The sequence below is a fragment of the Sus scrofa genome, chromosome 14 (assembly GCF_000003025.6).
Source record: "Sus scrofa isolate TJ Tabasco breed Duroc chromosome 14, Sscrofa11.1, whole genome shotgun sequence".
Taxonomy (NCBI): Eukaryota; Metazoa; Chordata; class Mammalia; order Artiodactyla; family Suidae; genus Sus; species Sus scrofa.
In genome coordinates this window covers 64,551,937-64,564,934 of record NC_010456.5, presented here as the reverse complement: position 1 = coordinate 64,564,934, position 12,998 = coordinate 64,551,937, and the positions used below count along the sequence as shown (strand labels likewise).

Genomic DNA, 12,998 nt, shown 5'->3' with positions numbered 1-12,998 from the left:
CATTTCTGCTTAATGATACCCCAATGAAGAAGAATCAGAGAAATCTCAGGCATGAGAAACCAGCACATTCAGTTATGGGTCCGTGGCTGTTCCTACATGGCATTAACTCTCAGGGCTAGGACTACGACATAGCACGGTTCGGACACTAGAAGAAATCTGCCCCAAATAACCACTATAGAACCAAGTCTGCGCTATTCCAAACCAGGCCAATTTTCATCCCTCGCATCTCCTCCTGAGGTGAGCAGCAGCATGTTTTGCTGCCATAACTGAAAGCCACATCTACATGAAAATAAACACAAAGAGGGCTCGTTATGGTTAACTGATCACCAGTCTTCAGCTATGTGTTTTTCAAGTGCATGACATGCGGGCTAATAAAGGCAGATGATTGATTCTCAAGACATTCCAAGAGCAGAGGAACAGAGGGTTCAGGCAAAAAGATCTTAATGAAAATCTGAAGGGAAAGTGAATCTCTCTGGGGGGTAGGGGGGAGTTCCAGCTGAAAAATTGCTGGGCAATTCCTAATACACTGAAAGCTCCACGTTTTTCCAGTATTCCCTTAATAGAATCATCCACAGCTCTATTTACTGAATAGATCTTCCCACTCATGCTGAGTGATCCAAAATCAGAGGAATCAGGCTTTAGATTTAAGAGTTTACATCACAGTGAAGAAGCTCCAATCAAAATTCTTTTCTTGCAAAAATGTGTTTCTAAATCCACAGATATTTAGCATCCTTCAGAGAATAAGAACATACTCAACAGATATTTTTTTTAAGGACTGTAATTTTATCCCAACTAGTTTAAGCTCCATCTAAAATTTCCTTTAAAATTCTCTAACATATCCTTAAGAAAGTTCTGATTGACAGATGGATTGAAGAATCTCATAATTTCCTAAAACATCCTCTCACTGTCCTCGACGATGATAATTCGTTAAGGTGATGGAAAATCAGGGCAGATGCTAATTTTGCCTCCGGGAATTTCTATGAAGTTATAGGATGGCATTGAAACTGCAAAACAGCAGGATTTAACTAAACAGAACATCAATCAGTAAAGAACATTATGGTGTGCCTGGAATCCATTCAGCATGTCCTCAGGGCAGATTCCAAGATATTTTTATTCTCCTCCAAATTGTAAGTCTCATAAGTAATGTCTTACATTCTTCTAGTAATTTCTTAAGTTATATAATCATGGTGAACCAGTGGCTCCTGAGAGTTATTCGGCTAATAATCCACCAGTAGGAATTATTGGACCCTTCAGAATAATCACTCTGCATTTTTCCTAAATTCACTCAGATGCCTTTAGCATCCTCTAAATCTCCTTAGTTTCAACAATACTTTCTCAACATTTTCAAAACCACTTCAGAATCTGAGGGTCCCAGATTAGAAGTGTAGATAAAAATTCTTCGTAAATTCCCAGAGAAATATGAACAACATTTCTAAGTTCAGAAATAGACCTACACACTTAACAAGGCTGGCAAACTCTGTGAAATTTTAAAGCAGTACCACAGGGAGAGAAATTTTTCAATATTCCAGTTTAAATGAAGTCAGATGAGAGAGCATGGTAGAGTGAAAAAAGGATATGATTTTGGTTCCTGTGTCTTTCATATAAAGTGAAAGATTACTTAGCTTTTCTGGGTCTTTGGGTCTCCATCTGTAAAATGGAAATAACAGCTATAATATCTTACAGGGTTATTGTACGGATTAAATGAAAGAGATTTGTAAGCATCTAGCCCAGTGACCAACATCAAAATGTGGCTTAATAACTGGCACAACATTGTAAATCAACTACATTTTAATAAAAATAAATATTTTTAAAATTATCTTAACATTTACTTTCCCTAGGATTAAAATGTTTCTTCACAAGTGTGATTTCTTTGTGTATCTGCCAAGGACAGAGACAGCCATTTTCAGCAAATTTACAGTTTATGAAGCCCATTCTTTTGGTTTTTTTGGTTTTTGCTTTTTTTTTTTTTTTAATCTTTTGTCTTTTTTAGGGCCACACCCGCAGCATATGGAGGTTCCCAGGCTAGAAGTCTAATCAGAGCTGTTGACGCCAGCCTAAGCCAGAGCCACAGCAACACCAGATCTGAGCCACATCTGCAACCTACACCACAGGTCATGGCAATGCCGGATCATTAACCCACTGAGCGAGGCCAGGGATCAAACCCGCAACCTCATGGTCCCTAGTCGGATTCGTTAACCACTGAGCCATAATGGGAACTCCGAAGCCCACTCCTAAAGTGAGAGCTTTTCTTCTTCATCAGAGTTTGTGAATTGCAAGCAACAGATGCCCACTCAAAATAGTTCAAATAAAAGGGGACAATTGGAAGGATATGGGGAAAGCTCAAGGACAGGTCATTTGATGACCCAGAACTCAGTTGTCCATGACCAAGGCAGCTATTTCTTCTCAGTCTCTCCCTCAGAAGCAAATTGGCCTCTCTTCCCTGCTTCTCCCTGCCTGTCCCCTACCCTCACCTGCTTCCTTTTGAGGGCTAGCTTTCTCTACCTAGAGGCCCATAGCTGAAAATGTACCCTATCCCAGCCCTATTGCTACATGTACGCATATAGGATTTCTACATGTACGCATGAACCATCCTCTGGGTACACACTCTGTATCTTTGACACCAGACCAGCAAAATAGAGAATATGGTTTGTCTCTGGAAAGTTAGGCTTATCTGTGGTACAATACCTTGTGGCAGGAGTGGGAACCGGGTACAGCAGCTGTACCATGTGGTCCACGGCCCATCCCTTCACCAAATGGTGTGATGAAGGGAAGTTCCAAAAGGAGAAAACGTGAGTAAGGCAAGCACCTCAGAGAAAACCTACCCAACTTCTCAGTAAGATGTTACCTTTGGCTTCCTGCTTCTTATCCATCAAGAGCCTGGAAGCATAAGTGAAGCTGCACACAGCACTGTTGGCCAATGAGCAGGCAGAGCTGTCCTGTCATTCAACAACTAGGATCACCAGCAACCTAGAAATTCTGACCCTGAGCCACCATGGGAATTCTCTGTCACTTCCAGAAGTATAAAACAGTGCCAAGCCTATTGCCCTTCCTATTTCTTCTCCCACCCACTGTAGATACCTCTAGTCACTATCACACATACAACACACCATCATCCCAATACACAGGTCTACCCAAAACTCGAAGTCTGAATAAGGCTCACTCTTATTCCCCAACCTGTCCTTCTTAAATGTATTCTCTTCTTTCTCCCTTCTTTTTTTCTATCGACTTTCCTCTATCTATAATATCCTCTATTTCAGAAGTTTGGATATGTAAAGAAGAATAAAATCAAATGATAGTGGCCAAATTTTAATGACAGATGTCTAATAGGTATCATTATGCTTGACTCTCAGAAGCAATAAATGTCACCTTACTTTATTTGTTCTAAATCAATTTTACTCTGATGCCAAGCCCCTCACTCATCATTGTGGATAAATTGCATCTCAGATATACTTAAGGAGGTCTTCCCTGTCTCTAGAGGGTTACCCAATAGTCCAGATGGTATATCAAATCCTTAACATTGGGGAAAGAGTTTTAAGACTATCATGATTGACTCAGATGCACATTATCCAAGATACACACACACACACACACACACACACACACACACACACACACTCAGGCCTTCTGAAGTCAAGTGTTTCCCCTGACTCCTGCCAAGCTCAGGCACAGGATCGTTTGACGTGGTTGGGACCCAGGGTACCTATTTTTCAGGCACTTATGCTGTCATCTCCATCTGACATACAGCCATCTTGGGATAGGAGTAAGGAAATCCATCTCTCTCCCTCCTGGGTGAATCACATCTCTTTCCTCCAGTCCGTGAAGATTTCTACCTTTTCAGAGGACCCATTTCCTCAGTGAGTCTAGGTTTTCAAAATCTGTGATCTTATAATTTCTCCCTGAAGGCAATAAATGTCCAACTTCTGGGGCTCTAAGCTTGCATGCTCATTGGAAGGTTAAAAAAAAAAAAGAGCAAAACACCCCTCATTTATTTTCCAGCTCACTTGTAACTGTGAGAACAAGACAGATATTAATATCACTTGCTTTTGCAACTCCCTGTAAGTGAAAGTGTTTAAATGACTGAGCTCCAGGCCTCTTCCCAGGCTGCTGATTGCAGGATCATTCTTCCAGAAGCTGAAGGTCAGCATTTTGACCATCTTGTTAGTGTATAAAGGGTTAGGGAAAGTAGTTATTTCAGACTCTGGTAAAGTGGGGCTGAGAAGTGTCCTCAAGCAGCTAGAAAACAATGAGGACCACCCAAACCTCCTGGTCTTACACCCCATCTTTTATCCATTTAGTAGTAATAAATACATCACTGGGCTGTTATAACAATTGTGACTCTTGAAAGGGTAACATATTGTATTGTGCATGAGGTGACCTAAGAGCCATACCAAGGGATACTAAAAAGTCTTACAGCGGAAGTTTCCTATGCTCTACAATAAGGAAGCCACCTTCAGCTTAGACACCAATGAGTCAGTAAGCCTTCCCGCAAAAGTAAGTTTAACATCCCCCCCGAAGAGTAATAGCCTGCATTTTTGTTTATCTTTTTCAATATTACTTTAGCTATTTGGGGTCTCTTGTGTTTCCATACAAATTTTAAAATATTCTGTTCTATGAAGAATAATAGATAACTAAAATAACTAAAATATTCTAGTTCTGTGAAGAATGTCTTTGGTAACTTGATAGGGATTGCGCTGAATCTGTAGACTGCCTTGGGTAGTATATTCATTTAGACAATATTGATTCTTCCCATCCAAGAACATGGTATATCTTTCCATCTGTTTGTGCTGTCTTTGATTTCTTTCAACAATGTTTTATAGTTTTCAGAGTATAGGTTTTTTTGTCTCTTTAAGCATATTTATTCCTAAGTATTTTATTCTTTTTGATGTGATTGTAAATGAGATGGTTTCTCTAATTTCTTTTTCTGATCTTTCATTATTAGTATATAGAAATGCAATTGATTTTTGTGTATTAATTTCATAGCCTGCAACTTTGCCAAATTCACTGATGAGTTCTAACAGTTTTCTGCTGTTATCTTTAGGGTTTTCTATTTTTTTTTTTTTTGTCTTTTGTTGTTGTTGTTGTTGTTGCTATTTCTTGGGCCACTCCCGAGGCATATGGAGGTTCCCAGGCTAGGGGTCCAATCGGAACTGTAGCCAACGGCCTACGCCAGAGCCACAGCAGTGCGGGATCCGAGCCGCGTCTGCAACCTACACCACAGCTCACAGCAACGCCGGATGCTTAACCCACTGAGCAAGGGCAGGGATCGAACCCACAACCTCATGGTTCCTAGTCGAATTCATTAACCACTGCGCCATGACGGGAACTCCGGGTTTTCTAAGTATAGTATCATGTCATCTGCAAACAGTGATAGTTTTACTTCTTTCCCAATTCGAATTCCTTTTATTTATTTTTTTTTCTTCTCTGATTGCTGTGGATAGGACTTCCAAAACTATGTTGAATAATAGTGGTGAAAGTGGACATCCTTGTCTTGTTCCTGATCTTAGTGGGCATGTTTTCAATTTTTCACCATTGAGAATGATGTTAGCTGTGGGTTTTTCATATGTGTTTTCTATTATGTTGAGGTAGGTTTCCTCTAGCCCCACTCTCTGGAGAGTTTTTATCAGAACTAGGTGTTGAATTTTGTCAAAAGCCTTTTCTGCATCTATTGAGATGATCATATGGTTTTTAGTCTTCAGTTTGTTGATGTGGTGTATCACATTGATAGATTTGTGGATATTGAAGAATTCTTGCATTCCAGGGGAAATCCTACTTGATCATGGTGTACGGTCCTTTTAATATGTAATTGGATTCAGTTTGCTAGCATTTTGTTGAGGATTTTTGCATCTATGTTAATCAGTGATATTGGTCTGTAATTTTCTTTTTTGTGGTATCTTTGTCTTGTTTTAGTATCAGAGTGATGGTGGCCTCATGGAATGAGCTTGGGAGTGTTCCTTCCTCTGCTATTTTTTGAAAGAGTTTCAGAAGAACAGGTGTTAACTCTTCTCTGAATGTTTGATAGAATTCACCTGTGTAGCCATTGTTCCTGGACTTCTGTTTTCTGGAAGGTTTTTAATCACATTTTCAGCTTCCTGACTTTAGACAATAATTCAAAGCTACAGTCATCAAAACAATATGATACTGGCACAAAAACAGAAATACAGACCAATGGAACAGGATAGAAAGCCCAGATATAAACACAAGTACCTACGGTCAATTAATCTATGACAAAGGAGGACAGAACATACAGTGGAAGAAAGATAGCCTCTTCAATAAATGGTGCTGGAGAAATTCCTGTCATGGCTCAGTGGTTAATGAATCTAACTAGGAACCATGAGGTTGAGGGTTCTATCCCTGGCCTTGGTCAGTGGCTTAAGGATCTGGCGTTGATGTGAGCTGTGGTGTAAGTTGCAGACAGGGCTCGGATCCCGCGTTGCTGTGGCTCTGGAGTAGGCCGGTGGCTACAGCTCCAATTCGACCCCTAGCCTGGGAACCTCCATATGCTGAGGGAGCGGCCCAAGAAATGGCAAAAAGACCAAAAAATAAATTAATTAATTAATAAATGGTGCTGGGAACACTGAAAAGCTACATGTAAAAGAATGAAAGTAGAACACTACATAAACACCATATACAAAAATAAACTCAAAATGGATTAAAGACCTAAATAAAAGGCCAGATACTATAAAACTCCTAGAGTAAAACAGGCAGAATGCTCTTTGATGTAAATCACAGCAACATCTTGTTTGATCTACCACCTAGAATAATGACAATAAAGATACAAATAAACCAATGGGACCTAATCAAACTCAAAAGTTTTTGCACAGCAAATGAAACCATTAAAAAAAAAACAAAAAGACAACACACAGAATGGGAGAAAATCTTAGACAACAATGAAACCAGGAGACCTAATCTCCAAAATATACAAACAACTCATGAAACTCAACAACAAAAAAACAAACAACCCAATTTAAAAATGGACAGAAGACTTAAACAGACATTCTTCCAAAGAATACATAAGATGGCCAATAGGCATATGAAAAAATGCACAAGATCACTAATTATTAGAGAAATGCAAATCAAAATTACAATGAGGTACCACTTCACACCAGTCAGAATGGCCATCATTAACAAGTCAACAAATAACAAATGCTGGAGAGGGTGTGGAGAAAAAGTTACCCTCCTCTGCTATTGGTGGGAATGTAAGTTGGTACAACCACTATGAAAAACAGTATGGAGGTACCTCAGGAAACTAAATATAGAGCTACCATATGATCTAGCAATTCCACTGCTGAGCATATATCCAGACAAAACTTTCATTGAAAAAGATACATGCACCCCTATGTTCATAGCAGCACTATTCACAATAGCCAAGACATGGAAACAACCTAAATGTCCATCAAACAGATGAATGGATTAAGAGGATGTGGTACATATATACAATATAATATTACTCGGCCATAAAAAAGACAAACTAATGTCATTTGTAGGAACATGGACAGATCTAGAGACTCTCATACCACATGAAGTAAGCCAAAAAGAAAAAGACAAATACCATGTGATAACACTTATTTGTGGAATCTAAAATATGGAACAGATGATCCTATATAAAAATAACAAACAAAGAGTTCCCATCATGGTTCAGTGGTTGACGAATCCGACTAGTAACCATGAGGTTGCGAGTTCGATCCCTGGCCTTGCTCAGTGGGTTAAGGATCCGGCATTGCTGTGAGCTGTGGTATAGGTTGCAGATGTGGCTCAGATCCCACACTGCTGTGGCTCTGGCGTAGGCTAGCAGCTGTAGCTCCGATTAGACCCTAGCCTGGGAACCTCCATATGCTATGGGAACGGCCCCAGAAAAGGTAAAAAGACAAAAATAAATAAATAAATAATAAAAATAACAAACAAACAAATGAAAAACATAAACAGATCATGGCCAAGAAGAGCAGACTAGGGGCTCCCAAGGGGGAATAGGGGAGGGAGTGGGATGGATGGGCATTTTGGGGGGTTTATGGATGCAAAATGTTATATTTGGAATGGATGGGCAATGGGATCCTACTGTACAGCACAAGGAAATATATCTGATTGGGTTACTTTGTTGTAAAACAGAATTTGATGAAACATTGTAAATCAACTACACTTTAATAATAATAATAAAAGAGTAATAGCTTGCAATGAAGGCTAATCAAGGCAGAAAAAAAGCAAGGCAGTAACAAAAGATAAAGAACGCTGAGTTTGAACAATACCAGCACAGTTCAGCAAGAAAGCTGGCAGCTGCATTCTGCAAAATAAATCATCTATCAGCCCCTCACCTTATTCCCCAACTTTCCTCAGAATCAGCAAGGGGTCCAGAGCCCCCTCAAATCAGAGCCTAGGAGCCACCATCATATAAGGAAGTATATGAACTGATATGATGTTGGGATACCTGAGGCAAAAGGAAACTTTTCTGTGGAAAGACAGATCTAGGGAGCAAGAAGTTCAGAAAGTAAAGCCTGGGGTTGGCAGAGAAGACTTGAAGGCAAAGATAGTTTATAATATGAAATATGCACTGCCAGGCTATGCCAAGAACATGGAGCCAGAAAATATTTCCTGAGCCACATGGAGCAAGAGCAGCATACCTGTGACAAGAGAAGCCAGAGGTGAAGATGGAGGGGAGCAACCAAGGAGGGAGTGCCACACAGACTCCACAGATAAAGGCAAAGCTTTTGGTAATAATAGCAATTCTAGAACAGCTGCGAAAATACAGCTAACATATCATGCTTTTTATGTGTTGGGCAAATCTTCAATCATTTTATATACTTGAATGTATTTAATCTCACAGGACCTGTAAGATAGTCCTACTGTTTTCTCCATTTTTTAGATGTAGAAACAGAGGCACCAGAACCTGCCAAGATGGCATCACTAGGATGAGACAGAGCTGGAACCTAAATGAAAGGGTCTGACTTCAGAGTCCAAACACTCACATGGTTCTTAGGAAAGGCCAGGAACTCTTTCAGGTGTTTTACATGTGGTGACTCACCAGACACCTACAACCACATCATTACATGAGTGCCATGACACAATCAATTCGAAGTTTATAATGGCCAGGAGGCACATGGAAAAATGCTCAGCATCACTAATTATTAAGAGAAATGCAAATCAAAACAACAATAAGGTACCAGCTCAAACCAGTCAGAATGGCCATCATTAATGAAGTCCACAAATAACAAATGCTAAAGAGGATGTGGATAAAAGGGAACCCTCCTACACTGCTAATGAAAATGCAAATTGGTACAGCCATTATGGAAAATAGTAGGGAGGTTCCTCCAAAAATTAAGTACAGAACTACTATGATCCAGCAATCCTATATATCTGGACAAAACTATAATTAAAAAAGATACATACACCCTCATGTCCATTGCAGCACTATTCACAATAGTCAAGAAATGGAAATAACCTAAATGTCCATCAAGAAATGAATGAATTAAGAATATGTGGTACATATCTGCAATGGAATACTATTCAGCCATAAAAAGGAATGAAATAATGCCATTTGCAGCAACATGGATGCAACTAGAGATTATTACACTAAGTGAAGTAAGTCAGAGAAAGACAAATACCATATGCTATCACTTATATGTGGAATCTAAAATATGGCACAAATGAACCTATCTACAAAACAGAAACAGGCTCATAGACATAGAGAACAGACTCGTGGTTGCCAAGAGAGAAGAAGGAGGGAGTGGGATGGACTGGGAGTTTGGGGTTAGTAGATGTAAACTATTCCATTTAGAATGGAAATAAACAATGAGGTCCTACTGTATAGCACAGAGAACTATATCCAATCTCCTGGAATAGAACAGGATGGAAGATAATGTAAGAAAAGGAATGTATATATGTACACGGTGTGTGTGTATATATTTATATATATATGACTGGGTCACTTTTGCTGTATAGCAGAAATTGGCACAACACTGTAGATAAACTATACTTTAGCAAAAAAAAAAAAAAAAGAGAGAGAGAGAGAGAGAAGTCTATTCACACCAAAAATATACTACTCACAGTAAAGTAGTCAAATATGTTAAGAAAAATCTAATGTTCAATACTTAGTTTAAGAGCCCTGAAGCATGAAACAGAAATCCCAGGTCAGACCATCACTGGTGCCAAGCAGGGCACCTCTGAAGAGGACACGCACTGGATTAACTGTGCTTAATAAGGATTATCACTAACAACTTTGTGGAGAAAAACCTGAGACTCAAATCGGCACCACCAAAGAGCATTCACTCAGTAGATAGTCTATTTTACATACAATAAATTCAGTTTCTATATAACATAGACATGTACATATACATAGACATCTACATGTAAGGTAAACAATATGTATGTCGTTATACAATTCAATCTGAGTTCTGAACATATTTTAAAAACAGCGCCAGCACTACCACCACCACCACACACACACACACACACAAACACACACACACACACACACACACCCCAGCACAGGTTGATTTCCTAAACCTGGTAGGAAATGAGCAAACTAACATTTGTTGAAGGCTTGATTTTGTGTCAAGAACAACTGTAGGCCCTTTCCTTCACTCTAATTTATTTTATTTTTTTTTTATTTTACATTTTTTTTGGCTTTTTAGGGCCACACCCACGGCATATGAAGTTTCCCAGGCTAGGGGTCAAATTAGAGTTGTAGCCACTGGCCTATGCCACAGCCACAGCAACACCAGATCTGAGCCACACTTGTGACCTATACCACAGCTCATGGCAATGCCAGATCCTTAACCCACTGAGCAAGGCCAGGGATCGAACCTGTGTCCTCATGGATATCAGTCAGATTCGTCTCTGCTGAGCCACAAAGGGAATTCTCTTAGCTCTGATATAAATTTTTTATTACACAAATGCATATATATTCAATCTAAATATGAGAAATTTTCTTTGAAGGTAGGAGCTGGCTTTCCAGGGGCCAAAACTGAATACAAGAGAAACACTGTTGAAATTAAGGTATTTTAAGAAAAAATAATTGTATGTTAAGGTGTAGCTTAAAAGCAGGTGAGGAAAGAGGCCAATATTCCCTTGAGGGAGGATGTGTCTAGCATTCCAACCACGCAGGAACAGGCTGCAACATTACACTCTGGCCAAGAGACCGAGGACCACCTGGGAAACACAATGATAGACCAGAAGTGCCATGAACAGTGTCACTAGGAGCCATGACTGTTGCTGTGACAGAACGGGGGTACTCTACCTGGATTGGTACTCACAGATCTTCCCACTGTCAAGGGTGTGCAGGGAAGAAAGAAAACCAGAGATCAGAGAAACAGAGTGATGCTCACAGAAGTGGAAATGGAAGAACATCTCTGCAGCAGAATAATGATGTGCTCTGACAGCTCAAACTTGGGTTTTTCAGACTCAAATTTTAAAAGGATATGTCCACCCTTTCAGCTGAGCTGATGGTGATTAATTATATCCTGTCTGTGTTTCTGCTCAAATTAGATGACTTTTAAAATATTTTGCTGACACTTAGGTTTTAGAGCCATTGTAATTCGATATTTCGATAAAGAATTTTCTTCAGAGCATCACCAGGACTTCACTGAGTTGCCCTTCTCATGTAGCCTGCACGCCAGAAGGGAAGGTAATGGTAAACTTTCATTATCGGACCCATCAGGTAGGCATATATAGAATACCTTCAAAGGGTCGAGCATAAAAATAGATTTTTTGGACTTACCGTTATGGCACAATGGGATAAGAATCTGACTGCAGTAGCTTGGGTCACTGGGGAGGCTCAGGTTTGATTCCTGGCCCAGTGCAGTAGGTTAAAGGATTGGATGTTGCCGCAGCTGCGGTATAAGTCGAAGCTGCAGCTTGGATTCAGTACCTGGCCCAGGAACTTCTATACGCCATGGGTGTGACTATAAAATTGGTGTTTGTTTTTTTTTTTTTAAAGAATTTTTTCCTAACCTTTCATTTGTTTAAATAAAGAATTCTTTTTCTTTGCCTTTCATTTGTTGGCCTCTCAAGGAGGCAAATGGCTTCAGACAGTCTGTTGCCTGGAGAATCCAGGCAGGACAATGAAAGGAGCTGGGTTCTCTGGTCCCAGATCTGGGTTTGTACCCTGACTCCACCTGATCTAGCACTGATGCGAATTCGAACTCCATCACTAAACCAGCACTGATGACTTTGGCCAAGTGCCTGACTTCTCTTCTTTCCCCCGCCCCACCAAACAAGTAAAGGTCTATTTATTTTACAAGGAGTAGGGGAGATTCTAAATCTAAACATATCTGGGTGTGGTTTTTCACTTTCCAGAGGTTCACCTGGGGATCACAGGGCCAAACCTGCCAATCAACATTTATAACGTGAAAACCGTTCCCCTTTAATTCAGTGTTAGCCCTGAAAGGTGAAACGAAAAGGTTGCATGAAGAATAATTTGTTTTTCTTGGCATTTATTTAATACTTAATTTTAATTCCTACAACTGTAAAGCTAAAATGTTGTTCCCCATTCAGAAAATGATACAGTGCATACAAGTCTGTGTAAAAATTCTGCGCACATATGAGGCCTGTTAGGAAAAGATATTTAACAAGATCTGCTTGTACCTTATAAACCTTCACTTCATGTAGACAACTAGATATTGCTCTCTCAAGTGTTTGATCACTGGATTTGAGTGGTGCATCTGAAAGAACGAGATTGTTAATTGGATTCACAATGAATTCTATGAATAAATAAATATATAGCATTAATATTTTATTAATAATTATTAAGATATGTCAGGAAGGTATATGTTCTACAAGGTACTTTGGAATATACATAAAGTATCTAGGGGAGTGCTGTCATGAAGGAGACAATCAGAAAAGGACAGATGGCCTTAGAAAATAAGACTTAAGATCAACTGGAAAGGTGCCAGCCTGTTCTTTTGGAACACATCTTGCCAAAATCAAGCCAAAATCTTCTGCCTCTTATAAACTATAGCAGCCTATATTCTAGAAGCAGCCACTGTATTTCAATATGGGGGTGTTTCACT

General features: G+C 39.6%; 1 long non-coding RNA gene across 1 annotated transcript in view; it reads right to left on the bottom strand.

Annotated features, from left to right (window-relative positions):
• LOC106506013 overlaps positions 1-12,998 on the bottom strand; it is a 448,664-nt gene that overhangs the window by 395,490 nt on the left and 40,176 nt on the right. The gene's annotated exons all lie outside the window — the stretch shown is intronic.